An 8,109-nucleotide genomic window follows, 5' to 3' on the forward strand; every position below is an offset into this window, starting at 1 on the left:
GGATGCTTTACAATAACCCAAAAAATCTTCCCAAGTTCCCCAGAAATATATGGAGAAGATGTCATAGTCCCTGGCTTAATCACTCATAATTCTGCCCCAACACAATCCCACACTATTTTCCACAGGTTATTCCCTTGAATCCATTTGGCTTCATCATTTCAAACAAACTTACCATACCTCCCCTTCGTTATCATTCAATGTTCTACCTGAAATGCATTCTCCCTTCTCTCAATTTATAGCAACAGTTTATCATGCGCTAATTACATGGCTTGTTTCTGGTTTTTTGGGGGTTGTGCTGGGTCTTCTAACCACATTTGAGGCATTGTTCTAAGCACTTGGCATGTACTAACTCATTTAATTCTCTCAACAATCCTAGGAAGGTGGTCAAGTAACTTACTGAAGATTACACAGTAGCAGAGTCACGACTCTAACACAGGCAGTCTGGCTCCAAGGAGCCTATCCCCTTAACCTGCTAACTAGTCCTACAAAGCTCAGGTGGAGTTCTGTCACCTTCCTGAAATTCTCATCCGCTTAGCAATTACTCCTGCCTCACGAGTTCTCAAGTACACCACTCATTTGTCACTTACCACAGGACTTGGGTTGTTACTTATCTTTTGTGTACATGTTCTATCTTGTCTAAGGACAGGATCTTATTTATTCTGTAACAACGCTTAGAACCTAACAGAACTTATTATCCAAACACAAAACTGCTTATTAATGAAACTATAATTGTATTTAATATTTACTGAAGACATATGCCAGGTTCTGGGCTAAGTACTTTGTATGTATTATCTCATTTAAACCTCACAGCTCTTAGGTAGGTATTAATACTGCATGCACCTCCCAATATTATAGATGAGGAAACTGAGGCTCAGAGAAAAGCTATGTATCTTGTCCCATATCACAAAGCGGTGGTGACAGTCTTACCTAAGGGTCTAACCAGACTCTTAGTCTCCACCCAACCACAAAACACCCTGAAGACAAAATCAGTCCTAACAACTCAACTCAACTCTCACTTACTCTGCAGCACTATTCTGAACACCAAGCATTCAGGATAAGAGGCACAGCTTCTCACAGTGCACGAGGGCCTCAGGACCACATTCTGATGCCACAGGCAGAGGGGCCATCCCCAAAACTTCAGGAAGATTTTAACTTATATTTTAAACCAAAATAATCCTTGGAAACTCTTCCATCCCATTCCTTCTCCCTTCAGGCTCCCCTACTCCCTATACCCTAGGACTTATCTCTAGTTTCTATACTATAGAGAAGGATTCCACTAATCCTAACAACTGTAACTTGCCCAAGATCATGTAGCAATACTCCTTATCAAAGGTCTAGCCCCCACCATACTAGCCTTCCTATAAATGGTGTAATTTTCTTCTCCATTTTCCACTCTTAATAACCATTAATTTCTGCATAAGCATCTCAGAATCCCTGTATTATTCCTACTTCCCACAGAAGAAAATAATCAGATATACTGGATTATCTAAAACAGTATCAAATTTTATTCTCTTATCCCCGAGTCAGTAATGTAAAATTGCATCTTGATTTCCACCAGGAGGAAATTCAAACAATTCCCAGAAGAGCAGAAAGAAGAATGATCTCCATAAGCTGACCAAAGGCAAGCCAAGTTCATAAGCTATAATCCATCTGGAAAGGACTCAGGCCCAAGACCACTGGAGGCTGGCTACTGCTCATGTGAAGTGCAACAGACAACCCTTACTTTCCCATTTTTATTTTACATCCTCTCAACTAACCTCAGTTGCTATCTTTCTGACAAACCTCAATTCTAGGAGCCTGTAAAGAGAAGGGAAAGTAATGAGATAAGAGTGTCAAGTCACTTTTGGCATAATGGCTTTTTGATGAGAACTATCTTGGACAGGAAATTTGCCACAAGGAATAGGAGAAGAGTTTTCAGGTAAACCAATAGATCCCTTATTTTTACCACAGAAGCACAAGACGTCCTGAAAATGTGTTACATACACATAGTATCTGCCCCACTGCAAAGCACCTGCAGATATTCTGGGCTAGAAGGAACTCGCTTGGGCCATTTCTGTGGTAAGGAAGTCTGCCACCTATACCCCTGCGGGCCATCGTTCACCAGGTTGAGTGGTCTGGAGATCATCTACATCACCTTGGTTCAAATATGATGATTTCCTAGGCCTTAAAAATTATGTGTTTGCTTATAAGACTGAAGCCTTCTCTGAAAGGGAAGAAAATGCCCTATTTTACTTTAGTAATATATCTTAATTTTGATATATATCAAGTTCATTATAGATTAAGGACAACTTCCTGCTAACATGTTACCCAAATTAGGACAATTAGAGTGGAAATGAAAAGGACAAAAAAGCATAAATTTAGAAACAAAGTGATTTAGTGACTCATTGAGCTTAAGTAAAGGAAGAGTAAGGGGAAAAAAAAAATGACCAGTAAGAATAACAGAGTCACGAGCAGCTAAAGAGGAAAGTCAAGAAAGTGTTTCGACTGGGGGCGGAGGGAGGGGGTGTTGGTGTGCAGTTGCTACAGAGATGGTATTTAAACATATTTAGTTTCAAGACACAGGTGAAAATTTGGGCCTCAGTTTTGGAAGGCCTCAAGAAGATACAGATTTGGAGCCTAAAAAAGCACAGCAATGACTTAGTTTTTAGAGAAAGAGAAAATAACAGCAAAACATTTAAACAACAGCATTCCTCAGACACTACATTTTGAAGATAATCTAACTTTTCAGATGAACAGTACTTTATTCTATAGTGTATTTGAACTAATTTACTATAAAGAAAAAGCTAAAAAATGTATCTTTCTTTTCCAGGCTATGAACTGACGGAAAGAAACTAAGAATAAGAATGGTTTCAGAATTACTGATCGTCCAAAGCTAAGTGTGAGCTAAAACACACCGCTTTTCAGGTTTCTCTATGTACAACAAAATTTGGGGGGAAAAAAAAAATCTGGTATACTACTGCTTTACAATATTTGTGAGAATGTAACAGTTTTAAAAGCACATTAACTGAACTGTTGATAATTAATAAACCTGGAGAATAGGTATATAGATGTTCATTATACTAGTGTCTCCAGTTCCGTGTATGTTTGAGACTTTCATAATAAAAAGTCTAAAAGAAAAACTACCTATAAGTATTTTTAAAATTCTATCTGCAGTTAAGGCTTGACAACTCAAAACAAAATTCTTAAAATTTTTCAAATAATGCTTTATTCATGCTCAACAGATCAGTGAAATTTAGTGTCTATAAAAGGGAGAACAGGACATGAGGAACAGGAGCGTGTTCACTAAATGAAGAAAGTCAGTCCTATTACCCATGTTGGCCAAGTTCGACGTTTGTCATTTTTCTCATCAAAGAACTTACATTTGTTAAGGAAAAAATTTACAGACAATATATATGTACAGTTTTGGTTAGTACAGGCAACATAAGTGTTTATCGCCAGTCATCAATGATTAATTTGTTAAGCCTGTTGGTTAGTTCTCCTGTTACTTCAAATCATCTTCCACTCTAGCATAACCAAATAAACAAATTTCTTATGGAGATGCAAAAAAAAAAAAGGACGAAAAGTGAATATCCATAAATAATGCCCAATCCTAAATTGTGAAGGACATATTTAAGCTTACATAAAATAGTAAGTTAAGAAAAAAAAGTTGAATGTCTTAACAACTGACATATTTTTAAGATATGACTTAAATAGGTTTAACTCAAATCACTCTATGGCAGCACTAAAACTAATAGAGAGCACCAAATTCACCATTTAGATTTACCACTTACCTATGATCAAGACTAGTTTATATGGTTAGTATGCACCACTCTTTCCTCCCTATTATAAATACCACCCAAAAAGAACAACCAAATTTGTTTCCCTCTTCTTTGGTGAATTCTAGGACAGTAAAGATTGTACATGTTTGAGAAAAACCTAGCACACTGAAGATGTGCCACTCTCTTAACGGGAATTACCAGTACCTTCCCAGGATGCTATCACTGGGTAGCAGTCTTGTTCCCTAGGTGACTTACACAGCATAACAAAATAAACCAGTTTCCTTGCTGGCAATTGTGCCTTGAATCATTTTCAGGATTCTGTTTCTTCTAACAGAAATATGATGTCATGAGACTTCAGAGAGAAGAAACACAGATACATATAGAGACAAAAGACATGTCAGTAATTCTTCTTCTACGTTATTAAAGTACTGCTTTCATATTTCAAATTGAGGTATTTCACTTTTTTCAGATAACAAAGTCATTCTCATCTTCAACAAACATTTATAGCTTTTTTCCTTATGAAAGTAAAAGTTACATACCATAAAATGCACAGATCTTTAGTATTCGGCTTGGTAAATTTGAACAAATGTATACAACACCAATTGATGAATCTGGAAGTTCTGTGTACTGGTCTTGAAACTGTTCTGTAAGTTAAAAATATATGAAAATTAAAAATTACCCTGAAAGCGTATATGTGAATTTAATCACTTGAATCCCAAACCAAGCTATAGAATATTTCTATCACCCTCAAAAGTTCCCTTTTGGGACTTCCCTGGTGGTCCAAAGGCTAAGACTCCACTCTCCCAATGCAGGGGGCCAGGGTTTGATCCCTAGTCAAGAAACTAGATCCTACGTGCTGCCAACAAAGACCCAGCAAAGTCAAATTAATTAATTTTTTGAAAACTGAAGAGTTTCTTTACAGAAAATGTTCCCCTTTGTCCCTTTCCAGTTATCCACAGCCTTTACCCAGAAACTGCTTTCCTGATTTCTATCACCATACCTAAGTTTTGTCTGTTCTTATATTTTTTATAAATGGCATCGAACAAAACATACATGTGTTTGGTTTCTCTTGCTCTGAAAAATATTTCTGAGATTCTTCTATGTCATTGTATGAGTCATTGAAAGTGAAGTGAAAGTGAGTCGCTCAGTCGTGTCTGACTCTTTGCGACCCTGTGGACTGTAGCCCACCAGGCTCCTCCGTCCATGGGATTCTCCAGGTAAGAATACTAGAGTGGGTTGCCATTTCCTTCTCCAGGGGATCTTCCCAACCCAAGGATCGAAGCCAGGTCTCCCGCACTGCAGGCAGATGCTTTAACCTCTGAGCCACCATGAGTCATTATTATTATGAGTCATTTATTATTATTGTGAAGAAAGATTCTACGAACATTTTTATCAGTTTCTGTGTGGACATGTACTTTGTTCCTCTTGATGAAGCAAGATTTCACTTGAAAAAAAAGAATTCACATATAAATAAGCCTGGGAAGTCATATAGATGATTTATATGTATACATATAATAAACATACACAGTTTCATATATAATACAAATACATATAGTATAGATATTTATCTTCCTACCTGTGTGTATGTATTTATGTGTGTGTGTACACAAATGGACTCTGAGAGATCTACCTAGGAATAACCCCAAAGGTATATTAAACAAACTTATAAAGTTCACAATGAAAATAAATTTAGATGACATTTCAATTCTTAATAAGTGTATTATATTTTAACCTAAGTATAATTCAAAAGAGAAACAAATTTCTCTCCATGTAAGCTACTGTATTTCGCATCAATGAAATACCATCTTTTCACAACAGATCCCCTTTCCAAACTAGAATTTCAGAACATTAAATATGACTATCCATGATGAAGTAATTTTTTAATGCTAGGGGGTAAAACCCAAAATATGTTAAGGTTACAAGATTTTACTTTATTGTCTTGCTTTTTTAAAAAAGTTAAACTTGGAAATAATTCCATTGGCTAATATTTAACATGAGTAAAGACCATTTCATCCTTATTCAGAAAAAGACCTCCATTCCAAAAAGCAACCTACTGCAGCACTGTCTGTGACAGAGACATCCTGACCTTCAAATTCCATGTGTAACTTTCAGCAGCTAGAAGGATCTTTAATTTCCAGAGACAGGAACATTGAGAAACATACACACAAATCGGATTTTTGATGCGACCAATTTGAAATCCCCAACCCTGTTTTTGATCATCAGATGATCATTTGCAGGGGACTAGGAGTGGTTCTTCATTTAACATCACAGACAAACTGCCAAGACTACAAACTGAACATCACAAATGGTTCCAAAAATTTACCATCGCCTGCTTTAGCAAAGATTTGCAGACTACAAAAGGGGAAAAAACCCCTCTTCTATCTTTGATCTTTCTCCATCTTTTATTCCTCCTTCCAAAAAATGAGCGATTTCAAGACCATACAACTCAAATGGACTGTATTTTTAATCTTAAAAAACATTCTTAGCATTCGGATGTTCCATAACTTTCACAGATGTGGAAATGTTTACTTAAAAACCCATTACTGCACTCTGAAAATACATAATTTTTATTTTTCTAGTAACTGTACCTTTTTCTAAAAAGAAAAAAACAAACTTGATTAAGTGTTACAAAAATGACAGCAGTTCCAAAGAGCTACAATTTCCAACTTTCAATATCTTTTTGCCTGTTTTAGAGAGCTAAAATTTTATTCCTATTTTTTAAAATGTTTCTTTTCCAGACCAAGAGTAGAAAATAGATCAAATCAAATGTGTAGACCCCACACTCCCTCTGGTGGTCCTTCACTCTTATTAACTAGCTGTTTTCCAAAAGGCTAGAACACTAAAATACGTGCCACATTTAAGGATTATAGTCTTACATGTTTGAGTTTCAGCTGAATGCAGGTCAAGCCTCATCATGACAAAAATGAAGTACAAATAATTTGAGAGCTTGAATTTTAGTGTTTTAAATACTACTGAAATATCCTTAGGAACTTAGTTACGTCCACAAGGTCCTGCTATAAATTACTTTAACCTGTTTCATTTGGCAGAACTATCTTTTACACAATAAATAAGCATCTTTTTGCAAAAAAAAACCCACTTAAGTGGCTACTGTTTTTAAATCAACAGTTATATGATTTACCTACCAACTTCCACTTAGTCTCAAATGACTGTAAATTTAATTTTCCTTAAACTTTTAATTTTCCTGGCATAATGTCAGAAGTTAAAAATGCACTGTAAAAAAAATTCAGAATGTAAAATAATGAAAAAATCTGATTACTTAATTAGCTAGGTTAGAAAGTTCAAATAGTTTCAGAATTATAAAAAGTATAAAATATTTAACTGTTCAGCATAAAATAAGTACAGAATTCAGTGTGCCAAAATATGTACAATATAGATTGTTAGGAATTGTGAAAAATTATATTAAAGGCCTACAGAAAATATTCTTAATAACAGATACAGCATGCATTTTACTGTTAAATAAACAAGTATTACTATCTAACAGTATCATGTGATTTACCCTCAAACGTAGCTTGTTTCACATGTGTCCCTGTTTTTCTGTAGCTTTGTTTAATCAAAAATATTTGCCCACCCCCAAATTCAAAAGGAGCCAAACCTGAGGGTAAGTGACTTAAAAATACTCCCAACATTTATTATGTAGATGTAAGAATTCAACTTATATTTAATTTTGAAACTATAACGTGGTTGACCATTTTATGATACGGTCTACCACAAGTTAAAAGTGGACAGAAATCAGTAATTAAAACATGTAAAAATTGAATTTGAAAACAGTATTTTAATTAAAAGGCACTTTTAAAGTTCCCAAAACATGCTTCTGTAAATTAAACTATGAAATACAGCTTTAATTTATGGTATGTGGTACATTTAAGCATCACAAGATAAAAACTATAAAACTTCTAATTATACACAATAGTTAGACTAATATATTCCTATACACTTTAAACAACAATTATATAGATCACCTATAACCCTAGTCTCATGAGATTCCTCAGAACTACTTATACAGAATAAAACCCACTCTGAACAAGTCACTGCTCAATCTACCTTCGCTAAGCATCGAAAAGCCAACTCAGCTTTCAACAGTAATAATTTCTTCTACAGCTATAGAAAGAGGATGTTCTTCCTTCTCTAGACTGCTTGTTCTAAGCTAAGACTTTAGGAAACAAAACAACCGAAATAAGTTCTTTTTCCAATGCAAGAATAAACAGAAAATTGAAGACTTCACTAGTTGCCTAATCCAATATTTTAAAATGTTCACGTTTGAAAGACAAAGAACTCACAGCAGATAAGCCTGTTTTAGAGAAACAAAAAAAAATTTTATAAAATCTTTGAT

At 35.1% G+C, this 8,109-nt stretch overlaps 1 protein-coding gene across 3 annotated transcripts in view; it reads right to left on the reverse strand.

The window, feature by feature from the left end:
- The window catches only part of FKBP5 (FK506 binding protein 5), a 119,342-nt gene that overhangs the window by 109,873 nt on the left and 1,360 nt on the right, over positions 1 to 8,109 (reverse strand). For all 3 annotated transcript variants that reach the window (XM_010848642.1, XM_010848641.1, XM_010848643.1), the window contains exon 2: positions 4,298 to 4,402. The gene's annotated coding sequence lies outside the window, so the exon portion shown is untranslated. The remainder of the gene's footprint in view (positions 1 to 4,297; positions 4,403 to 8,109) is intronic.

Source organism: Bison bison, unplaced genomic scaffold, assembly GCF_000754665.1.
Source record: "Bison bison bison isolate TAMUID 2011002044 unplaced genomic scaffold, Bison_UMD1.0 scf7180017864270, whole genome shotgun sequence".
Classification (NCBI taxonomy): Eukaryota; Metazoa; Chordata; class Mammalia; order Artiodactyla; family Bovidae; genus Bison; species Bison bison.